The 24,958-nt window shown below is 47.5% G+C and overlaps 1 protein-coding gene across 1 annotated transcript in view; it reads left to right on the top strand.

Annotated features, from left to right (window-relative positions):
* LOC135896588 (uncharacterized) overlaps positions 1-24,958 on the top strand; it is a 483,964-nt gene that overhangs the window by 105,170 nt on the left and 353,836 nt on the right. The window lies entirely within an intron of this gene.

Here is a 24,958-nt window from a genome sequence, read left to right as displayed (position 1 = left end):
AATATGAATAAATAGCAACAAAGTCTGTGTGTTCGTTTTCACGAACTTCTATTGTGTTCGTCAAACCAAAAGAAGAAGGCTTACTATTCAGAATAATTAAGAATTACCCAAATAGTTCAGGGACTTTCCTGACGTAAGATAATAAAAGGCATGAAGAAAACTGCGCAGATTATCCGGTATGGAACTATCATAAATTACACTGGCGTCAGCCTTTCTGTGGTCTTGGATATGCGTTTTCGCCTACGCTAATTGCTTTCGATGCGTAATAGATGGTGCTAGGGTATGGGAGGTAGGCGACTTACGAGACTACCCTTGAAATCTGGCAACACGTCTAAATGTGGTCTCTGTGGCTGGTGCGGTAGATTTAGACCTTTTAGGTTGGAGTCTACAATTATGGATGTGGCGTAGAAGGCTGGCACAGGCTGTAGTAGGAAGTGAAATTGTTTGGCGCACTAATACATTTCTCATTTGCGACAAATAACTTACTACGGCGACAACGAGGTGAACTATACTGAGACGATTCGTCGACTATCTTGCACTGCTCTACAAAAAGGCATCGCGGTCTGTCCGTCGGTCACGTTTACTTCGTTTCTAACTCCATTATTCTAATCGTGCATACACAGGCAGAACATGCATACATAGGCGCCGGCTACAGGGAAGCTCTGTAGCCAAAGCCCCCTCTGAAGTTTTCCGGGTGACAGGAACAGAGACTCCCCCCCCACTCCACCCCCCCCACCCTAAAGTGTCATTGCCAGAGTTCTGTCATCCACATCATTTGAGCTTTCTTTGGCATTGCCTCTACCTTTTACTTAGAATTTTATTTTGGCTGCCAAAGCATCATTGTTGGCACGGACTTGCATGACTTTTAATTAATATTATAGCTTTATTTCTGCAAGTCGTGACAATAGAAGGACAACCGCATTGAAGGCACCAGTGGCTGCTACCTCATCTTTATTTTCTCACTTTTTTTTCCTAATAGCCCCTGTAAACACCATGCGCATACACAATATATATAAATATATACACAGGATGAAGTTTACAATATTTTACAAAGAGAAGGCGGTAGCCAACGAACCATTATTTCTAATGGTATGAAACGCCTGCATGCCTACAGAATGAATATGTTGCTTTGTGTTAACCTCGCTTCAAGCTTCTTTGTGTGATTTATGGACCCAGGAAAAAAAAAGAACACCTGCAGACTTTAGTAACAGCGTCTGCGGGGGCTTTTATAAACGGTGTGCCAAATGCACGAGAATGATATGTGTTTTACTATTAACGCCATAGCATTGAAGGTCCCCAGTCGCAGAACATTCGGCGGTGGTCTCGGTGCCGGTGGCAATGTCCGTATGAGAAAAATAAACCCCTACCCCGCATGCCGATCCACGCAAGCCCTCCGCACGACGCGGCGGCGTTACTCGACTAATTTAATTTCTCAAAATAACATGCGTCAGAAAGTTTGTAAAGTACGAATTGCACACCACCTACATTCATGATAGTGTTCGATTTTAATTTGTACATACGGGAAAACATAATTCTCATATGCGAAAACTCAAACCCTTCTTTTTTGAGTTGCGATTTGCGGTCTGTCTTCGAAGGAGCGGCGCGCTCCAGAAAGCTTGCCTTCATGCATAGCGTCCGCCGCCAGCGTTTCCAGGAAAACATTACGGTTACATGAGCTGCAGTTGCTGGGAAGCGTGAGAAACAGTCAGGGATCTTTGAATGCTATTGCGTTGCGTTCCACGAAGCTTAGGTGTCCTCCTATGTTTACAATTTCTTAAATGCTGTATTTGATGAACACACATTTACCATTGCACATACGTTAACGTTTTGATCTCCTTATGTTGATAAAATCTGACCTCAGTTGATGTTGTTCTTTGTTTATTTATTTATTTATTTTACCATCAGGGTGCGCACATTGCAGAGGGGAGGGGCATATTGCAGACTAAAATTAGAAAATAGAAACAGTTGGTACAATAAAGTAAGGAGCATGAACAATCTACAAATGAATACAAAAGAATGTACAGTCGCAACTAAGAAACTAAGCAGCGTAATTTCAAGATCTAAAAATAAAGATAAGATGGTTAGAACGGAAGAACAAATTGACTACAAATAATTTGGCAATGTTAAGCATGTTATTCGAGAACCTCTTAAAGAGCGATGTATCCGTAATAGCAGTAGCTGCTTCCGGCTGCTGATTCCATTCGGAGGTGGTTCGAGGTAAAAAAATGCATGTGAATAGGTTACAGTTCTGCAATTCTAGCTGATATGAAAGGAGGGGTTTTAATGAACAGTTCACGAAGATGATTGTGGTTATAATAAACTTTTTGAAAAAACATTGAGCCGGGCTATTTTGCACCGAATGGTAAGTTCCGGAAGGTAAATAAAAGACTTCATCATGGTAAGACTGCCGGTGTGGTCATGATTCAATAAAATTAGGCAAATGGAATGATTCTGCACTCTTTCAAGTTCGTTTATCAGTGTAGTGGCACCGGGATCCCAGATAGGTTATTCGTATTCAAGTGACGGATGGATGCAAGTGGTATAGATAAGCTTTTTAAGTGATAGGGGTGCAATATGAAAGTTTCGGCGTGAGCACCCAAGTGAACAGTTATCTTTGGCGCTGATGTACCTTACATGATGCTTCCATGATCGGTTACTGCAGATATAAGCACCGAGATAATTTTAAGATGAAACAGACCTATGCCAGAAATTACAACAGAAATTATAACGGTGCAGCCGTGTAAGTTTTACACTGCTTGTATAGCAGACTAATTACGCTATGGACAACTTGCATACGTATCCTACTGGAAGATGCGCATTCAACCCACCCATGTGTGACATAACCTACATCTTAGCCATACCATACCCCTGTTGTTCCCCTGATATAAACAGGACGCCTTGTATAGCTGACCGAGGGCATCGAAGAAACAAACTACGAATCACCTTGGATACAGAAAGAACACATAGAAAAACGAGGGATTACTAATAATCTGCAATGATTGCATTTTAAGCAGGCAACTAAACGTTTCGCAGTGCATTGCGTTTATAATTCTCTATATTTTCACGGATTTCAACCGTCTCTCGCGCTGTTGTTTTGGGAGTGTGGGCAACATTTTCCCAAGTGGCATTGTTACACCTTCGAACGCTTCAATGAGTAAACACCCGCTGCGATGGCTGAGCAGCTATGGTGTTGAGCGGCTGAACACGGGGACTCGGGATCGAATCCCGGTCATGGCGGCCGCTTTTCGACGGGGGCCAAATGCATGAACTCCCAGCGTCTCGTAGATTAGGGCATGCCAAAGATCCCCTAGTAGCCAAAATTAATGCGCTGTCCCCCCACAGCGGCGTGCCTCATAATCAAATCGCGGTTTAGGCGCGTAAAAACCCGGAATTCATTCATTCAATCAGTAACATTTTAGAAAGGCTATAATGCGCCTACAAAGAATTAACACTTATCGCTCGTCCCTCGAAAGATTGTTTCCTACTTCGAATAAATAAACGCATCATGCCCTCCATAGTTTAGCGGGGTTACAGGGGGAAAACAATTAAATGCCGCGTATAACGCTTAAAAACTGGTAGAAAGTGACATTCAGTAGCTGTTTTCAGAGAACGTTAGCAACTTACAGTGCAAATTTCTGGTACACGTCAGCGAAAGGAGACCCTCTTCATTTTTAAAATATGAAATGTCTGCTCGTTTTGCTCCTGTCGGGAGAGAGAGAGAGAAAAAACATTTATTTGGACCACCGAGGTGGTTGCTCTTGAGGTCGAGTGGGTGGGGTCCTCATTCCAGGACTCCACTGGCCGTGGCTGCTCGACGTACTTGCTGGACGAGAGCTTCTCGTCCCGCCAGGGTATCGCCGGTCAGCTGTACCTCCCACCGCTCAAATGACGTGCTAGGCGTCTTTAAGTGTTGAGGTTTGCCCTCGCACCCCCAAGAGATGTGAAAAAGTGTAGGGCGTGTGTCGCCGCACCAGGGGCAGATGTCGCGATATGTATGTGGGAACATTTTACTGTATCTGTGTAGGTTTGGAAATGTGTTGGTCTGTATAAGTCGGAGAGCTACGGCATCTTCAGTGCTGAGATTTTTGTGAGGCGGGGGATAAATCCTGCGGTTGAGTCGCTGGATCTCCAGTCGGTCGCAATAATTGGATGGCAGGGGCATGAAGGTAAAGGGTGGGGATTGATGAGACGATTGGTCTTGCCCCGCTCGGTTGATTAGCGCTCGAGCTAGGGCGTTCGCCCTTTCATTCCCCTCCAGACCCGCGTGACCCGGCGTCCACGTGATTTGATGGTATTCTTGCAGCCTCGGGCCTAGAATCTGAGCTGCCAGCAGCGGTGTTCGTCCGTTCGTAAAGTTACGGCAGGCCTGTTGCGAGTCGGTAACGACATGGACTTCCCTGCCTACCCTGTCTTCTTGCTTTATTACCAGCGCCGCGGCTATGGTCTCAGCCGCAGCTGGGGTCTCTGCCCTCACGGAGGCCGCGAGAGTCAAGGAGTTGTCGCTCCCGTTCACGGCGGCTACCGCGAAGAGGCCCCCCACAGGGTACGCCGCCACATCCACGTACGTCACGTACGGGTCACCCTTGAATTGTCGGCGCTGTCTGTCGACGCGAGCCTTGCGTCGTCCTTTATGGAGTTCATGACTCATGTGCTTCGGTACCGGATTCGCCTTGATCTTGCCTCTGACCTCAGGCGGGAGTGATCGTTGCCCATCGAGGGCATGGAGCTCCGTTGCCGTTCCGGTCCGGTGGAGGATGGCTCTGCCCGCCGCCGTGTTCTGCAGTCTGGCCTTTTGCGAAGCCATAACCGCGTCCGACAGCTCAGCGAAAGTGTTGTGGATCCCGAGGGCCGCTAACTTCTCGTTTGAGGTGGTGACAGGGAGACCCAGGGCCGTTTTGTAAGCGCCTCTGATGATGGCATCGACTTGTTCTTGGTCGCGTTTGTTTAGCGAGTGATAGTGATACGGCATGCTATACGTTATTCTGCTGATCACCAGAGCCTGGACGAGGCGAATCGTGTCCTCTTCTCGCATGCCCTTGCGGCTTCTGGTAATTCGTTTTATAATCCGCGAGATCTGGTTGGTGGCCGACCTTAGGGTTTGGATGGTGTGGGAGGCTTTCAGGTTCCTCTGGATCCAAAAACCCAGAATCCTAGTCTTACTGCCTTCCGTTATCTTCTGGCCCTCAAGATAGAGGTCGATAGGGCCGGGGGACTTGTAGATTCCTCCTCCGTGCACCCGGATCACCTCGGACATTTCGGGCGCACAACGCATCCCGCTCGCCGCCGCAAATCTCTCCACGGCCGTCGCGGCTTCTTGAAGGGTCGCCTCTTTTTGCGCTAGAGAGCCCTTGGTGGCCCAGAGCGTGATGTCGTCTGCGTACAGGGCGTAACCTAGGTCGGGGATCTTCCGCAGCTCTTTGGTCAGCGCTAGCATCGCGACATTGAAGAGAATCGGGGAGATTATCGCCCCCTGCGGTGTTCCTTTGTTCGGCACGTTGATCGTATCCGATCGAGTCGTGCCTATTCCGATGGTTGCTGTCCGGCCCGTCAGGAACGATTTAACGTAATTAAATATGCGCTCCCCGCAGCTGATGTCGTTCAGTCCCTTGAGAATGGCCTCGTGGGAGATGTTATCGAAGGCCCCTTTTAGGTCGAGTGCGAGCAGGAGGTGTTCTCCTCCCTTCGGGATGCCCTTGAGAACTTCTTCCCTTAGGATTAGGAACTCATCTTGAGCCGAAAGTCCCGGCCTGAAGCCAAGCATGGTGTGCGGGAAGAGGTCACCGTCCTCTATGTAATGTTGGAGGCGGGTTTCGATGACCCTCTCGTACAGCTTGCCGAGGCACGAAGTCAGCGAGATGGGACGCAGTGCGTCGATCGCGGGCTTCTTGCCGGGTTTGGGAATGGTCACGATTTCCGCGTGTTTCCACTCGTTTGGTACGTGGCCCTTGCTCCAGAGTTCCTCGTTTAGGTATTCGGTCAAGTCCTGGATGTGCATCGGGCTCAGGTTTCTAATCATGGCATTGGTGATTTTGTCAACTCCGGGAGCTGTGTTGCGCTGTGAGGCTCGTGCCGCGGCATACACCTCTTCCTCCGTGATGGGAGCGTCCAGCGCTGGTCTTGGTTCTCCTTCATATTTTAGGAGGCAGGGTTGTATGGGGTCGCTACCCAGGTATCGGGTTTTTAGGGTGTCAATCAAATCCTGGTCGTTTCCGGGGAACTTGTGAGCGATTTCTAGAAGCGTCCGACTAGTTGTCGATTTCGCCTTGTCGGGCTCGATCAGGCAGCGTAGGATGGCCCACGTCTGCGCCGTACTCAGGGTACCCTTGAGCGAGGTGCAAAACTGTACCCAATTTTGCTGCGTCAGCTCGTTTGCGTAATTTCTGGCTTCGTCTGTTATTTTCTCGATTCGAAGACGTAGCTTCCGGTTTAACCGCTGTCGCTTCCACCGTTTGAGGAGGCCCTCACGGGCTTCCCACAGGTGTAAGAGCCGGCGGTCGACTTCGGGCGTCTCGACCGTGCGCTGGATGGTTTTAGTGGTTTGGATGTGGGCTTCCCGGAGGTGCTGCATCCATTCCGTTATGTCTGTTATACCGTTTTCGGGCGGGGGGTACTGCCTGAATGCCTCCCAGTCCGTAAGCCTAATTTCGCCAATTGTTCTCTTGAGTTTCGGCGTGGATACCGAGATGCTGAGGATATAGTGATCGCTGCCCAATGTTTCGCCCAGGTGCGCCCATGAGTATTCCCTTACGTTTTTGACAAATGTCAGGTCCGGAAACGTGTCTCGACTTACACTGTTGCCTACTCGGGTTGGTTGGAGGAGGTTGGTTATCAATTCGAGGCCCATTTGGTCAACCGCATCGAGGAGCGACCTTCCCTTTTGCGTGTCTTGTTGGTAGCCCCAAGTCGTGTGTCTAGCGTTCATGTCTCCCACAACTACCAGCTGGTTGCAGCCAGCGGCTCTCACGCTGTCGTAAATGATGTTGCGGAAGTAAATGAAGTTGCGGCGGACTGTACAAATTCAGGATGAAAGTGCTACGTCTACCCCTCTTCTGCGGGAGGACTTCCACTAGCACGTGATTAATGTCATGATGTTGATAATGTTGTCCCACAGCCGTCACCGTTTTGTGCACTAAAACCGCGACTTTCGGCGATCCCGCGTGTTTAATTACGTAGTAACCCCGTAGCCTGATCGGCTGGTTCCCGACCTCCTGAAGGCAGATGACGTCGGGGGGGTATAGGTGATTTTGGATGAAGAGTTGGAGTGAACTTGCCTTCTTGTTGAAAGAGCGACAATTCCACTGCCAGATCTCGAGGTGTTCGGGCGCGCTGCGTGTGGTGTTAGCCATTGCTGACGTTCATGCCACCACCGTCGCAGTTGTCGGCGTCCCTGACGTCACCCGTGTTGTTTATGCGCCTGTACGCCTTGATGCGTGGGTTGCTGATCTCGTCGTCGACCCGCTTGCGCGAGCCAAACTCAACCTTGCGTATTCTTCTTTCAAGGTCTTCATGGCTTAGTGTGTTCTCCTTGACTTTATTGTTTAATTCGCCCATCTGGTGAAGCATCTGTTGTATCGTAGCATAAATACCTTCGAGGGTGACTACACTTGACTGGACTGCCGCTGCCGAGGCTGCACCGGGGAGCGATGAGGACGTGGTGGTTCTTGAGGGGGGAGGAATGGAGATGGCGGGCTCGTGGCCTATCGTTCCGCTTTGCGACCCTGCCTGTGTGTTGTTGCTGGTTTTGCTTAGCAACGCTTCTAAGCGTTGCATGCGTTGGTTTAGGTCGTTAACCTGAGCCTTGAGTTTTTTATTTTCTTCCCTGATGCGCGTACATTCTGGGGAGCATTTACTTTTTTCACTGGTGTTTTGAGCGGAGGAGGTACAAGACTGATTCCGGCTCACCTTGTTGTTGTTGGCTTGCTTCTTCTGTTTAGACGTGGATGTCGAGGTAGAAGGCTGCCGCTGCCCTTGCTTCTCTCCTAGCTTTGGCCACTCCGAGCGGAATCGGGACCTGGACCTGGACTGTGACCGGGATCGGGACCGGGATCGGGACCGGGACCGGGACCGGGACATTGACCTGGACTGGGCCCGGGACCTCGAGCGGCTCGCCGAGGATTCTGAGCTGAACCACCGTAGGCGGCTTCGCCTTGGTCTTCCTCCATCATTGTCGTCGTCTGCCTTCCTCCTTCCGGGTGGAGGATGCTTCTTGGTGGTAGTGCTCTTGTTTTTTAGCTTTTGCTTGCACTCGCGAGACCCCGTGGCGTGGGCTTCGCCGCAGACGGCGCACTTGAGTGAGCACTCGTGGCCGTCCGTCGGGTCGCGCGTCCCGCAAGCGAGACAGATTTTGATGTTCGGGGTAGGACAAACGTCCGATCGGTGTCCCATGCGCTGGCACACATAGCAGATTTGTTTTGTGGGCTTGTAGGTGTGGCACTCGGTCTCCCCTCCGTAGTAGTAGACGTATCGTGGAACTACGTGAGAGTTGAACGTGATCAAGGCTGTCTTGGTCTTTCCCAGCATGCGGGCCTGCACGATTTCCACGCCTTGGGTCCTAACCCTTAGGTGAGTCATAAGCTCCTCGGGCGGGGTATCCGGGTCGATTCCATGAATGACGCCCCGGGCCACTCCGTCCGGTGCCGCAACGTAAGAGTTGACTTCGTAAAGGTTGCCGCCCAGCACAATCCGCGTGATCTTGCGCGCAATATCCGCGACCTCCTGATCTGGGGTACTAACAATAATTATGTTGGAACCGGGTCTCAATCGCACGATGAAATGCGAATCGTCAACTTTCCCTCCGCAGGCGGCCGAGACGGCTTTTGATATTTGGTGGTTGCTGAAACTCTTCACCTGAAGGCCTTTCTTGGGTCGAATGATGATTTTGAAGTCGCTACGTGGCAGTGGGGGGAGTCGTCGCCTCTTCTTAAAAGAAGGCTTCTTTGATGCCCCAGCGCCTGCAGCTGCGTAGGATGATGATGATAACGCGGTGGCAGAGGAGGGTGGCAGCGGAGAGATCACCCTGCCTGCCACGCACACTTGCTCACCTCTGGCGAGCTTCTTCTTCGTTCTTCGCTTGAGGTGTAATGACCAGTTGGAATAAGGACATTCCGATGGCGTCCCTTGCGAAAGGTCCTCTTCCATAGTGGCAGGGTCGTCGTGGCGATCTTCCGAAATGTCTTGGAAGTCCATGGCTGTAGTTTCTGGCGACGAAGGCCCGGCGGCAGCTTGAACAATAGCACCGGGGGCGGGTGGGGCTGTAGCAACAACTCCACCTCCACTCCCTCTGGTAGAAGTAGAAGTGGCCGGCTGGGATCCAGCAATGTGCGCCATAGTGAGTGCCGAGTAATCGTAGCAAGCGAGCGGCGGCAAAGGCGGCGGAGCGCCTCGCCTACCTCCGCGCTGCTACGTACGGCGGCGTCAGGCTTAACACGGCAGCGCCACCCCGGAGAACTTCAAAGTCCAAAAGCGCAAAATAATATGCACTCACGGTCTTCAAACTTCCCAAGGGGGTTCCGGATGACTTCACGAAGGACGTCCGACAAAGACTTCGGTCCGCCGATGTGAATTTCTTAAGAGAATTTCTTAAGAGAATTCCTGTCGGGAAACAAGTAATATTGTAGCTCTTATTTAGGAACAGAGTGAAAATGAAGTCGACGAAGTCAGAAGTAACACATACCTGTAGAAAAAATTCAACTCAGTGTTCTGATGGTATTGAAAAGGCTCTGCACATTCGAACAAGGCCCTTATACCCACCATATCTACGATAAGTCGTGATTATATAATGAAATTGGACAGTTAGAACTTTAAGAGGTTTTTTATGGTGATAAGACACTTAGACCGCAAGGCTATGTAGGCTATCTCTGGACAGAGATTAACATGTTCCAGCATTTGGTAATCCAAACGATTTCGTGAAGGCACGCCACCGGTTGAGCGCGTCTGATTATAATAAATTATCCGGGCCACCTCCTCGCTCGCAGGTTAAATAGAGCAATCTGATTGTTTTTTTCGAATACTGGTATAGCGAACCCAGAAACTGGGCATGATGCAGGTACCGCAAGCTGACATTTGTTAGGGCGGAAACTGCCTGCGCCAGGCCTTCTCCGCAACGCGAGCGGGTATGGCGAATCCCACGCGTCATCCGCTACAGTGCTCCCCGTGGAGGCACACAAGACAATCCTCACTGGCGAAGCCGGGAACACGTAGTAACGAAAAGCATTACTTGCGTGGCCACTCAATTAATAAATAAATTTAGCTTCAGAAGTCGTTTTATTGGACTTTCCAGCATTCAGCCGAGAGCGCCCGCTTTGGAAAGTGTGTATGGTAGGCGATGGGGGAAAGGGAGACGAATGGCATACTTTTGCCCACCAGCTTTAGAGAATGGGGCGCCATTTGCCTATCTTGTCCTCCCCCCCCTCCCCCCCCCCCCCCCGCCCGGTAAGTACGCCTATGCCATGAATGCAGGCGCTCGTACAAATTTTGCCGCACCATGCTTGCCCACCCTCCCAACTACAGCAGGCTTTCCTATTTCAATTATTTTTTTAACGTCTTTATTTCTGCATTTAATAGGCAAAGCCTTGCGGCAAAAAAGGGGTGCTTTATGGGGGAGGGGGACCAGTGATCTCTTCTCTCTCTAGGTGGATTGGTCCCGAAGTCCTTCTCTGCAATGAGGCGTCCCGGGCCTTCTTTGATTGAGCTGTATCTCACAGACAAGAATATTGTTACGTAGGAAGACGCAGGCGAAAAGCTATGCACAAGTATATTTACAATAAGATACGCTGCGCTTGGCCAAGAGGCAACAGCCCGCGCTAGCTTCTCATCGTCGTCGTTGTCTTCGCACTGCTCGCCTTTTCGTGATCGCACATATTGTTCCGTAGCAATATGAATACTCTAATCACATCTAAAGAGAGGGGGTTGAATGTCAGTGCGCGCTCGTTAATTGAAATGAAATGGAGTTGAATAATACATGAAGTTATTTCTCCTTAGAAAAGGGGCCCAAAACACACACACGCACACACGCACACGCACACGTGCACACACACAAATCAATGACGAGGTTTCCAGCGTCTTTCTCTATATTCAAGCACCTCACACGCAAAATAAACGTTTCGCCACACACCAAAGCAGCATTCGCCTGTAGCAAAACAATGGCGTCGATAATACGTCCTCACTACTCAGCGTTCGATGAACCCAATTCCACGTTCACACGCATCACACTTCGGAAGCCAGCTAAAATTAAAAAAAAAAAGATTCGGTGGGTTGGAACTTTAGGGAAAAGCGATTTCCTGTAATCCGGCCAGCTACAGAAAGCGTAGCCACAGCGTGGTTGCACGCCGCTTAAAGGGAAATAACCCTTTCATCTCTCGGCTATGTTTTTACCCTAGGCGTAACTCTCCAAGGTACCTCTCCCGTGCTCGCTACTTCCGCCGACAGGAAAATCCTCCTCGTTGCTATCTATAATGCGGGATTGCGGAGAAATTTTGCGGCACTTTCGAACTGAGCTGGAGTTGTGGCTCTGTGACCTCGGATGGGGCTTTCGCGTAAGCCAAAGTAAACAATAGCTGATGCTTGTGAAGTTGGTTTCCGTATAAGTAGTGCATACCGGGAGAATAACAACAGAGACAACGTGCACGTGGTAGCACAGGGTTGCGGTACTCGCGCGCGTTATAGATACGCAGATACCGTTCTCACAGTGCATTAAGCTTTCTTTTTGTTTGCGTGTCTCGCAGCTTTTGTAGATAAGCATGAGGGACGATTTAAACTTAAATTCTTCACAAAGCAATTTGCTTCTTGGTTTTGTCTGATTAGTACTAGAGACGATAACAGGCAAATCTGCAGTTAATACTGGAATTGTACATGCGGGGATGGCTCGTACGTTTGTATAGTTAAGTTACCGGTAATTTATTGTACAGATGAAACCTAGATTGCGCGTTGCAGAAAAAATGTTGCTAAGCAAAACATTGGATTTCTTTCTTTTTGTGCAGTGAAATTACATTTTAAGGAGCAATGCACATGCTCATTTTGGAAAAGTCATTTAATGTCAAGTCACTGCTCCATGTTGCTCGCTCCCACCTCTATTTTCCTACTGCTTACACTCAAATGCGCCCCATTTGGAATATTCGCCGCGCAGTCCCATATCAGGGGCGCAGACGGTCATCATCGTAAATATCACAAAATACTTATTCGAATGGCGATGGAAACTGAAACACTGAGGAGTGCAGTGTAACGGCATCAGGAAAAAAAAACAAGTCATTGAGATTAGCGTGCAAAGAAAAAATTTCCCTTTTCGTAACCTTCCCCGCCACCATAATGGAAAACCAATCAGGAAGCGAGTGCCCGTGGCCCAAAATTTTCGAGCGCATTTGCAGCACGGAGGAATGAAGTGGGCGCCAGAAAGGTGCCGAGGCTCCGCGCACTTAAGTTTCCGAGCGGTCATTATAAGCGTGAACTCAATTAATGTATTCGCTTTTGTTTTCCTAATAATTTATACTCGATCATAGCGCTGGAGTCATCCAAATGAGCAGTTCTATGGTGTTCAATGGTAATTATCTACCTACTTCAAACTTTATCTTGTCGTTTTTCTTTCTTTCCTTGATTTTGTGTCGTCCACCGTTTTCTAAACTTGTCTTCATTGTCACTGTGCCCTCTACATTCTTTGTTTTATAAATAGAAAGCAGCTAGCTCAGCACGGAGAAATTTATAGTTCCTTCGAAATTTTGCAGTATAGCAACGCAGAAAAGCATGTATTTGCCATGTTGTGCGCCTCACAACGTCAAGTATGACGAACAGTATAATTTTGGTATAGCCTATATACTTTGTTTAAGACACAACACATGCTCTCGACTGCTGCATGGTTATTCGTATGTTTCTGCTAAAACAATGTTTTGTCTTATCTTTCTAATGTATGTGACCATAATATTTAAAACAAATCGCATTCACCGTGGTTGATTAGTGGTTTTGGCGTTACGGTACTAAACCCAGCTTCGCTGAGTCAAATCACGGCCATGACGGCCGCATTTTGGTGTGGGCGAAATGCAAAAACGCACGTGTACCATGCATTGAGTGCACGGTGAAAAAGCCCAAGCTAGTCAAAATTAGTCCGGAATCCCCCACTACGGCGTGCCTCATAGCCATGTCGTGGATTTGGCACGTAGAACCACGTTTTATTCTTTAAAAATTGCTCCAGTAAACAGGCTGTTTTCTTGGGGTAAGTTAAACTAAATCAACGCACGTTTGCAGAAAGAAAGTCGGCATCTGATTGATCAACACGTTTGCTTGCACTGCATTTGTCAGAGTTCGGTCCTAAGTTAAAACACTTCAAACGTCGTGTATATCGCATTCTATCAATGTTCCCATTCTGTGAGTTTTAACACGAGCATGCCTAATGTACCTTTTCATTTCTCATGGGGTAGCGATAGAACTTTGTGCTGGCTACGGCCTTGAAACTGCTATCCCGATGCGTGTTTTTCTACAAGCCTCCGTCCGTTAGGGATTGAATCGTGTGTTAACTATAATTAAACGGCTAGAGATGTCTCTTTATTGCCCGGCTTAGGTTTAAGCACGCCTGTCCGCCTCATAATATAGCGCATTATGTTACAGCGCCTCTGAATACAAATAAAAGCCTTCTTTGCATGTCATCTATATATACGGTGAATCATTTCAGTGCTTAACAATCGCGCCATCATTATTTGAAGATTTAGCGAGCCTACGTGATCGCTTCAGCTTTTCCCGAAGCACGCGCACCGAGGTTGTTTTCTGACGTCAAGGGAAAACTTTTCTACAACTACGCAACGTTTATCGCCGAAGCGGAAGCCTGCTTTGACGCGTTGGACAGGCTTGACTAACTCTAATGGTGCTCATTACACGTCGGCTTGTTTGAGTAGTTTAGAGCAACGGATGACCGTGATATCGGCGGCGGGGAACATGCAAACTAGGCGATCTGAACTTTGACTAAAGCGACTTTACAACTACGCCTGTACGAGTTTTCTCGCAATTTCGCTAGTTGAGCTCAGTAGGAACTTCTGCTTTCTCCACGGTGTGCGCGTTCGTGCTGATTTGGGGAAACTCGCGAGTTTGGCGCGGAGCTGAACGCATGCGTGCACAAATGAAGCCTACGCGGCTGCTATAGATACACCTTTTGAGCAAGGAATGAAAATGGCCAGTAAACATCCATACGAAGTGATGTTGTACGTCGTATGCCCTATCAGGTTTGTGCAGGTTAGAACTAACAAGCAGGAATATTTGCGTGACTACCGGCACGCTGAAATGGTAACTTGACTTCTGGAAACGTGACAACGGAACGTTTGTCATATTAACAAAATTTGTTGCGGGGCTAGTTGGTTCGTGCTGATAAATGAATACTGGTAAGCGCAGTTTCAAGACGGGACAAGAGAAAGACACCGACGCGAGGGTGTCAGCAGCGAGTAGCACCTTTCCTGTGCGTCGAAGTCTTTCTCTTGCCCTGACTTGAAATTGCGCGCACCAGTATTCATTTACTAGTTATCATATTACCTGCCTACTTAAAACGACAAGCGAGAATTTACACTTTCATGTTATGCTTCTCTGCAGTCCACAATGGGGTACATTTTCTGTTCGAATGCAGTTGACAAGGGAGTAAAAATGAATTATGGAAGATTCCTTGTCTTTATATTCAATGTACAAGGCATAACTATGGTGGCGGATTAGGTGGTGACAATTCCATTGTTTATTTTTCCAAGTTCCCACCAAAAACTACGCCGTAAAGAACAAAGAGCGCGTGTATTTCAGCGTGATCAGGCCGTGCAGACGACGTCCCTTTCTGTCTTACATGACTGCATAAATTTATTTTCATCCCTTTGGTTGCCATTGCAACCGCGAAAGGCTTCATCGAAAGCGACCATGAAATGATTCATGACTGCGCGTTTTAGCAACGTTCTTTCAACGGTTATTCGAGGACGACGTCGGCGAACCGGTCCTAACCCCTAACTTTCTATACCGGCAAGCCGCATGTGATAACGGCGAGGCGCACAAATCGATCAGGAGCTCATCAGGACGACAGAATTAGCCGCGTTCTTCCTGTGCATCCATGAATATGGTTACTTTCTTACCGGTGGCTTTCCGGAAGGAATATTTTACGTGCTTCTTCCATGGAACTAGGAATAGAATTTTACGTCTCGAGCAGGTGCATATCATCAGCTCCCAGAAAGTGTACACAGCCAATGAGGCCCCATTTAGACGACGCAATCAAACGCAAATTAAAGTAAGAAGCAGAAAATTATACCCCGGGACCTTTGCTCAGTTGTTTTATGTGGAAGTAAAAATAGCGAACATCTCATGCTAGCAAATAATTAACAACAGACCGCCCAGTTAGTTCCGGCTATATAGGGTAACGAGAGTGATACCAGCACAATAGCGTTTTAATAACTCCGCCTGTTTATTTCCTAGCCGTTAGAGTATTTTTGAACGATTTCTTTCCTCAAAAAGCCACATTTGCTTATAACACACGACAAGTGAGAAATAGGGATAACGACAGCTCCTTTGGCGTAAAGGCAAGTAGAAAAGGCGATGGAATCGGAAAATAAACATAATCATGGGCCCCATAATCATATTGCCTATGGCAGATAAAACAATTCTGATTGACTACACGAAGAGGTGAACTTTGCTTTTATGACTGTAGAAATGTCCAAATAGCTAATTATTTAGGTCTCTTCTACATCAGCTGAATTTCTAGCACATGCGGCAACAACAAATTTATATTTGGGTGCTGTTATGTGATATGAATTTCACCAAGAACACCGAGACTAGTACTAGTTTCACAATAAACATTCCATGAAACTATGATGTTAGCCTCCCACCTAAGAATTTCATAACTGTTAAACTTGATTAATTGTTGGAACGACATTAACTGAACGCAATGGTAAATGTAAAGCTGTTGGAACGTAAGAAGGCAGTAAATTAACCCAAGAAGTTCTGAATGCTTATGGCATCAATTGTAATAAGTACTAGCTCATTATACGAAGTGTCTATCGACTTCAAGTGTCCCAGAAAACTGGGCGAATGCAAACATTAAACAAATACACAAATAAAGGAGACGTCAAAAATTGAAAAATCATAGGCCCATTAGCTTACTCCCAGTTATATATAATACATTCACCAAGATAATCTTAATCTCCAATAGAATAAGCTCATCACTGGACTTAAGTCAATCAAGGGAACAGGCAGGTTTCAGGAAGGGGTACTCTACAATGGATCACATCCATGTCATCAATCAGGTAGTCGAGAAATCCGCAGAGTACAATCAGCCTCTCTATATTGCTTTCATAGATTACGAAAAGGCATTTGATTCAGTAGAGATACCAGCAGTCATAGAGGCATCACGTAATAAAGGCGTACAGACTGCTTACGAAAATATCTTGGAAAATATCTACAGATACTCCACAGGTACCTTAATTCGACACAGGAAAAGTAGGAAGATACCTGTCAAGAAGGGGTCAGAAAAAGAGACACAATCTCTCCAATACTATTCACTGCGTGGGTGGAAGAAGTATTCAAGCTATTAAACTGGGAAGGCTTAGGAGTAAGAATCGATGGCGAATACCTCAGGAAACTTCGGTTTGCCGATGACATTGCTCTATTCAGCAGCACTGTAGGCGAGTTACAACAAATGATTGAGGACCTCAACAGAGAGACTGTAAGAGTGCGGTTGAAGATGAATATGCAGAAAACAAAGATAATGATCAATAGCGGGGCAAGAAAACAAGAGTTCAGGATCGCCAGTCAGCCTCTAGAGTCTGTGAAGGAGCACGTTTACCTAGGACAAATACTCACAGGGTACCCTGATCATGAGAAAGAAATTCATAGAAGAATAAGAATAGGTTACGATGCATACGGCATACATTGTCAGCTTCTCAGTGGAAGCTTACCATTATTATTGAAAAGGAAGGTGTCCAATCAGTGCATTTTACCTGTGCTGAAATATGGGGCAGACACTTGGAGACTGACAAAGAAGCTTGAGAACAAGTAAAGGTTCACGCAAAGAGCGATGCAACGAAGAATGCTAGGCATAACGTCAAGATACAGAAAGAGAGCTGTTCGGATCAGAGAACGAACGAATATGGCCGATATTCTAATTGAGATTAAGAGAAAAAATGGCGTTGGGCAGGTCATGTAATACACAGGTTAGATTACCATGGGACCATTAGGGTTACAGAATGGGTACTAAGAGAAGGGAAGCACAGTAGAGGACGGCAGGAGACTAGAAGGGGCGATGAAATTAGGAAATTCTCCGGCGCAAGTGGGAATCTGTTGTCGCAGGACAGGAGTAATTGGAGATCGCAGGGAGAGGCCTTCTTCCTGCAGTAGACGTAACATAAGGTGCTCCTGATTATGATTATGCATATGATGATGATGATGATGGACGTCAACAACAGTGCTGTGATGAATATCTATGATTTGATGCAAGGTTAACTTGCCTTCCTATGCGACATGCGACCGACATCACTCCGTACAGTTGTTCGTATTTACAGAGTTAAGAAAATCTGCTTAACCTAACACGAGCATGTGCTTTTCGCGGTCGGTAACTTCTTCGACGCGCACACGTATGACGATGCAATAATTCTATTTCAACCATGAACGCAGCTACTGAAGCAAGATTTTCTGAGACACAAGCGAAACATTTTGAGCGCGCGATGCAATTTATATTCATCCCCTTACGGAAACTGGAACCATTCGACATAAATCCTTGCATAAATGATTTCGGAATTGAGTGTAAAGGTGCACAAATACAGAAAAAATATAATTACAATTTTGCGTTTTCAGCATTCTACAAAAGAGTGCAGCGATGAGGACGACACCAATCAAAACTCCGGGAGGGGTTTGGTAGTTTCTGTTTCACTTCACACATGCCAGAGACGGAACAGCACAAAAATTAACAATCTATTCTAATGTTTAAACAAAGTAAATGTGCCTTCGATATGCAAAAAAACATAGCACAACGAATATTTAAAGAATTCTTCAAACAGAGCAAGGAATTTTAGAAATAGGATCTGGCAGTCCTGATTAAATAATTTGGTGATGGAAGTCCTCTAATACTCGTATTTTATGGCAATGTCAGACGGTCGACACCTACCTCCAATTGGCAATGGAAAGCGGGAAATTGGGCTTAAGGATTTAAGAAAGGCTGGTCGGATGCCACACATGGTTGAGAATTTCAACCTTTGAATAATGGGCAGTGGGTTTATAAATATGTTGCTGCACATCCTGCCCGATGCAGATTTGGAAGCGGTTATTCGAGTTACTTTTATTCCCCGTATGCCCTGCGGGAAATTGCTCTAGAATAAAAGTGCGCTGTATATTTTTAATCGGTAACCCTTCGGTCAATTAGGCGGAATAGTTCTTTCTTGTATGGTTGTGGCTGGGAGACCCCAAAAGGATACGTCAAGGTTTGTGAGCGTCACTTCATAGCATGCCATCTATCTGGAGTAGCGATAAATATTTTACAAGTAGCAGCACGGCTGGTAGGAACAGGGTCCTAATTAGGAGCGTGGAAATATGTTTAAGGTGCCCATTATATTCATCGTTAGAATGTCGCGAATCAGGCTTTCTTGTATTAGAGAAGGTCATGGTTCCTCAAGGCCTTTAGATTTTGATGAGAACAGAAAAAGCTGTGCATTTTTAATTAAAAGATTAAAATATTTGGCAGTAAAGAAGAATGATCGCTCGATAACCTTGTGGCTCAGGCAGGTTAAATACAGATATGCTCAGCACGAGCGATGCATGACATCTTTTCCTGGAGCATTGCACCAAGGTTTTTTGTTACTATACGATTTCTGTATTATACAAACCAAGATGAAGTCCGTGCCTAATACATAATTTTAGTTCGGAAAAGGTTAACTACAGACATGCTCAGCACGAGCGATGCATGACCTCTTTTCCTGGAGCATTGCACCAAGGTTTTTTGTTACTATACGATTTCTGTATTATACAAACCAAGATGAAATCCATGCCTATAAAATATTTTTAGTTTGGAAAAGGGCTGCCTTATTTTTGATAGCAATGAATATTAAACGCTTATTAGAGAACCGTTGCTGTGATACTGAAAGCAATTAGTACTTCGTGCCCGACTGAGAACTTTCTTTACGGCATCACCTCGTGAGCTCACACATACCGATCCCTTGAACTCAGGTTTTGTTTCTTCGCATCTTTTGTCCTTCCCCCTCCCCAAGCACAGAGGAGGCAACCGGACACTTACCAAGCTTAACAGCCATCTTCTAGCTCTTATTTGTCCTTCCTTCTATTTATATCTATCCGCCATCACGTCAAACAATGAGCAGAATTAGCGCATTTACGTGGAAAGCATGCACTTAGCTGAGTAATTGTCTTTGCGCTGCCTGTGAAAGTCTAGCCTTGAGGAAGAATCCTACAGTGATTTTATCTCTGACTGCAACTTTCGGTAATCTGTCAACTCTGTCGCATTTCTATTAGCGTCTAAGAAGTATCTAGCCCACTTCTTACATTTTACCCCCATATAGGTGCAATAAGGGTGTTTCTTTCTTGCACCTTTGTAAACGCCTTGCGTTGCCCCTCTTTACCGGACAAAAGTGTTCAATTAGAGAACCAACTTTGGAACACTCCACACCCTAATATTACTGGTGTAAATGATGAAGGGGATAGAACATAATAAATTAAATTATGAGTCTCTTAAATATTATGGGGTTTTACTTTCCGAAACGAAAATCTAGTTATGAGGCGCGCCGTTGTGGGGACTCCGGAAATTTGGACCTCCTGGGGTTCTTTGACGTGCACAGTAAATCTAAGTACACGAGTGCTTTCGCATTTCGCACCCATCGAGATGAGGCCGCCGTGGCCGGGGTTCAATCCCGCCACTTCGTGCTTAGCATATAGTATGAAGAAGGGTAAAAAAGAAGGACACCGACCACTGAATGAATACAAGAAAAGACGTTTCGGCTCCCCTGACGGGAGCCTTGTTCACAATGAAATCAAGGGCGTGCGATACAATGTTTATATGGTTTTAAAATATGTTGTAAGCAGCGCGTGTAGATGGGAGGGAGGGTTCCGTCATTCCGGTTGAGGGTGTTATCTGTCATTTGGATTAGGAGAGATTCCAAGTGGTGTCTTGACGTCAAATTTCTTTCTTTTTCTAATATCTTCGCGTTATCCCAAGCAATCCTGTGGTCCAAGTCATCTGCATGCTCTGCCAAGGCGTTTGAGGCGACTTTTTTCTTTTTTACATCGTTGATATGCTGCTTCAACCGCTGTTCGAAATTTCCTGTCTCGCCGATATATACGCAGTCGCAGTCTTCACATGGAATCCCGTAGACGATGCCAGGAAACTTAGTCTTTGGAAGCTTGTCTTTCACGTTTACCAGCCGGTGGCGCAATTTTTGGGACGGTACGTGAGCTACCTGGACGTCATAGCCGCGTAGAACGCGGGCTAAGCCCTCGCTCACACCGGGCACATACGGTATGGGGGCGCGTTTTCTTGGGAGCACACAGTCAGGCCTTGGGGGCTGAGACAGATGGCGTTCCACCGAGTTCACAAACGACTTCGGGTAGCCACATGCAGAGAGATTACGGTGGACCTCTTGTAGGTCGGCAGCACGGCTTTGTGGCGTTGTGCAGATACGCTTGGTTCTGCCGACAAGAGAGGCTACTACCGATCTCTTCTGGTTTATCGGGTGCACTGAATTAAAATGCAGATACCTGCCTGTGTGTGTGCTCTTTCTGTACACGGTGAATGCCAGACTGCGCCTGTCACGCTTTACGAGGACGTCAAGAAAAGGAAGCTCGCCATCTTTTTCTTCCTCGACTGTGAATTGTAAGGACGCTTCAATACTGTTCAAATGTGACAAAAATGAAGGAATTTGTTCTCGCTGAATTATGCAGAACACATCGTCTACGTAACGTAGGAAGACTCTGGGCGGCGAGTTGAAAGAGGCGAGTGCTCGACGCTCAAGCCATTCCATAGTTAAATTTGCAGTGGTTACCGAAATGGATGCGCCCATCGGTGTCCCGTGCACTTGCCTGTAGAAGGTGCCTTCAAAAGTGAAGTAAGTGTTCTCCAGGCAGAACAGGAGGAGCCTCTTCAAGTCAGGAACGTCGATGGGCGTCCTTTCTGGTAGGGTAGGGTCATCGTCCAGAGCGGCGGTGCAAGTTTCTGCGGCGAGTCGAATAGGAACGCTTGTAAAAAGCGACACGACGTCGAACGAGACAAGCGCTTCTTGATCGTCGAGAGTAAAATGACGAATCTTGTTTATGAAGTCTTCAGAATGGCGAACGTGCGTGCTGCCTCTACCAACGAGAGGGGAAAGAACCTTATGAAGGTATTTCGACAGTTTATGAAGCGGAGAGCGAGTAAAATCAACAATAGGTCGCATCGGCACGTTAGGTTTATGTATTTTTGGCAAACCGTAGAGCGCCGGCGCCGAACCGTTAGTGCACAGAAGGGAGAAGTACAACCCTTTGTGCCTTGGATCTACAAACCGGAACACATCTGTAAGAAGCTTCTGTAGCTCCCTCTGTATCTTCAGCGTGGGATCCTTCTTCAGACGACTGTACGTTGCCTCGTCCGCAAGAAGTGACAGCATCTTGTCACGGTAGTCAGTCCTGTTGAGTAGCACCGTGGCGTTGCCCTTGTCAGCCGGGAGGATGACGAGATTTTGGTTTGAGCGAAGGTCTTTGATCGCCTTGTTTTCTTCCGCTGAAAGCGGGGAGACGGAGCGGTGGGCGCGAAGCCGCGAGAGAATGCCTATGGTGCGGGTTCGTGCCTCCTCCCTCTTTGAAGGTTCAATTTGGCTGATAGCATTTTCTACCGCACAGACCAACCTTTTTGCATCCTTCTGCGGTCCAAGGTTGAAGTTCAAGCCCAGGCTCAGGACTGCGAGTTCTGCCGAATTGGGCTTGTGCGACGAGAGATTGTGCACGGCGGACGGGGCAACGTTTCTGTGCAAGGCATCAGCGGGTGGCGACAGTCTAGCAAGTTTTCTTTCGTGAGTATCTTGCGTACGACGGGATTGTAGCCTGGCCTTGAAATTTGCGTGTAGTTGAATGCTTGCGAACTCGTCTGGGACCCGGTGCTCAAGGCGACGGCGCGCAAAGAAAGCTTCATTTTGTAGGTTCCTCACGAACTGTCTGCATTCCAAGATCCTGGCTTGTAAAAGAAGTTTTTCCGCCTTGGCAACCACGCTGAAACCAAAACTTGAACGTACAGGCCTGTTGAGACGTAGCGAGCGTGGAATAAGTCCTCGGGACTTGCAGGTCAGGTTGAAGTTAAGATGATTTTTGAATGCAGAGGCTCTGCTTGTCAGTGAAATGTACTGGCGAATCTCGGTGATGACTGGCTGGCCGTACGCCCGGCGAAGGTTAATGAAGTCGAGGTTTTGACGGAAGCCCGTCTGGTCGGGAGGCATCATGAAGAAGGGTAAAAAAGAAGGACACCGACCACTGAATGAATACAAGAAAAGACGTTTCGGCTCCCCTGACGGGAGCCTTGTTCACAATGAAATCAAGGGCGTGCGATACAATGTTTATATGGTTTTAAAATATGTTGTAAGCAGCGCGTGTAGATGGGAGGGAGGGTTCCGTCATTCCGGTTGAGGGTGTTGTCTGTCATTTGGATTAGGAGAGATTCCAAGTGGTGTCTTGACGTCAAATGTCTTTCTTTTTCTAATATCTTCGCGTTATCCCAAGCAATCCTGTGGTCCAAGTCATCTGCATGCTCTGCCAAGGCGTTTGAGGCGACTTTTTTCTTTTTTACATCGTTGATATGCTGCTTCAACCGCTGTTCGAAATTTCCTGTCTCGCCGATATATACGCAGTCTCAGTCTTCACATGGAATCCCGTAGACGATGCCAGGAAACTTAGTCTTTGGAAGCTTGTCTTTCACGTTTACCAGCCGGTGGCGCAATGTTTGGGACGGTACGTGAGCTACCTGGACGTCATAGCCGCGTAGAACGCGGGCTAAGCCCTCGCTCACACCGGGCACATACGGTATGGGGGCGCGTTTTCTTGGGAGCACACAGTCAGGCCTTGGGGGCTGAGGCAGATGGCGTTCCACCGAGTTCACAAACGACTTCGGGTAGCCACATGCAGAGAGATTACGGTGGACCTCTTGTAGGTCGGCAGCACGGCTTTGTGGCGTTGTGCAGATACGCTTGGTTCTGCCGACAAGAGAGGCTACTACCGATCTCTTCTGGTTTATCGGGTGCACTGAATTAAAATGCAGATACCTGCCTGTGTGTGTGCTCTTTCTGTACACGGTGAATGCCAGACTGCGCCTGTCACGCTTTACGAGGACGTCCAGAAAAGGAAGCTCGCCATCTTTTTCTTCCTCGACTGTGAATTGTAAGGACGCTTCAATACTGTTCAAATGGGACAAAAATGAAGGAATTTGTTCTCGCTGAATTATGCAGAACACATCGTCTACGTAACGTAGGAAGACTCTGGGCGGCGAGTTGAAAGAGGCGAGTGCTCGACGCTCAAGCCATTCCATAGTTAAATTTGCAGTGGTTACCGAAATGGATGCGCCCATCGGTGTCCCGTGCACTTGCCTGTAGAAGGTGCCTTCAAAAGTGAAGTAAGTGTTCTCCAGGCAGAACAGGAGGAGCCTCTTCAAGTCAGGAACGTCGATGGGCGTCCTTTCTGGTAGGGTAGGGTCATCGTCCAGAGCGGCGGTGCAAGTTTCCGCGGCGAGTCGAATAGGAACGCTTGTAAAAAGCGACACGACGTCGAACGAGACAAGCGCTTCTTGATCGTCGAGAGTAAAATGACGAATCTTGTTTATGAAGTCTTCAGAATGGCGAACGTGCGTGCTGCCTCTACCAACGAGAGGGGAAAGAACCCTATGAAGGTATTTCGACAGTTTATGAAGCGGAGAGCGAGTAAAATCAACAATAGGTCGCATCGGCACGTTAGGTTTATGTATTTTTGGCAAACCGTAGAGCGCCGGCGCCGAACCGTTAGTGCACAGAAGGGAGAAGTACAACCCTTTGTGCCTTGGATCTACAAACCGGAACACATCTGTAAGAAGCTTCTGTAGCTCCCTCTGTATCTTCAGCGTGGGATCCTTCTTCAGACGACTGTACGTTGCCTCGTCCGCAAGAAGTGACAGCATCTTGTCACGGTAGTCAGTCCTGTTGAGTAGCACCGTGGCGTTGCCCTTGTCAGCCGGGACGTCCTCGTAAAGCGTGACAGGCGCAGTCTGGCATTCACCGTGTACAGAAAGAGCACACACACAGGCAGGTATCTGCATTTTAATTCAGTGCACCCGATAAACCAGAAGAGATCGGTAGTAGCCTCTCTTGTCGGCAGAACCAAGCGTATCTGCACAACGCCACAAAGCCGTGCTGCCGACCTACAAGAGGTCCACCGTAATCTCTCTGCATGTGGCTACCCGAAGTCGTTTGTGAACTCGGTGGAACGCCATCTGTCTCAGCCCCCAAGGCCTGACTGTGTGCTCCCAAGAAAACGCGCCCCCATACCGTATGTGCCCGGTGTGAGCGAGGGCTTAGCCCGCGTTCTACGCGGCTATGACGTCCAGGTAGCTCACGTACCGTCCCAAAAATTGCGCCACCGGCTGGTAAACGTGAAAGACAAGCTTCCAAAGACTAAGTTTCCTGGCATCGTCTACGGGATTCCATGTGAAGACTGCGACTGCGTATATATCGGCGAGACAGGAAATTTCGAACAGCGGTTGAAGCAGCATATCAACGATGTAAAAAAGAAAAAAGTCGCCTCAAACGCCTTGGCAGAGCATGCAGATGACTTGGACCACAGGATTGCTTGGGATAACGCGAAGATATTAGAAAAAGAAAGACATTTGACGTCAAGACACCACTTGGAATCTCTCCTAATCCAAATGACAGACAACACCCTCAACCGGAATGACGGAACCCTCCCTCCCATCTACACGCGCTGCTTACAATATATTTTAAAACCATATAAACATTGTATCGCACGCCCTTGATTT

The sequence above is a fragment of the Dermacentor albipictus genome, chromosome 6, assembly GCF_038994185.2.
Source record: "Dermacentor albipictus isolate Rhodes 1998 colony chromosome 6, USDA_Dalb.pri_finalv2, whole genome shotgun sequence".
NCBI lineage: Eukaryota > Metazoa > Arthropoda > Arachnida > Ixodida > Ixodidae > Dermacentor > Dermacentor albipictus.
The sequence above is the reverse complement of the archived record's forward strand: the minus strand, read 5'-3'. Positions and strand labels throughout refer to the sequence as shown.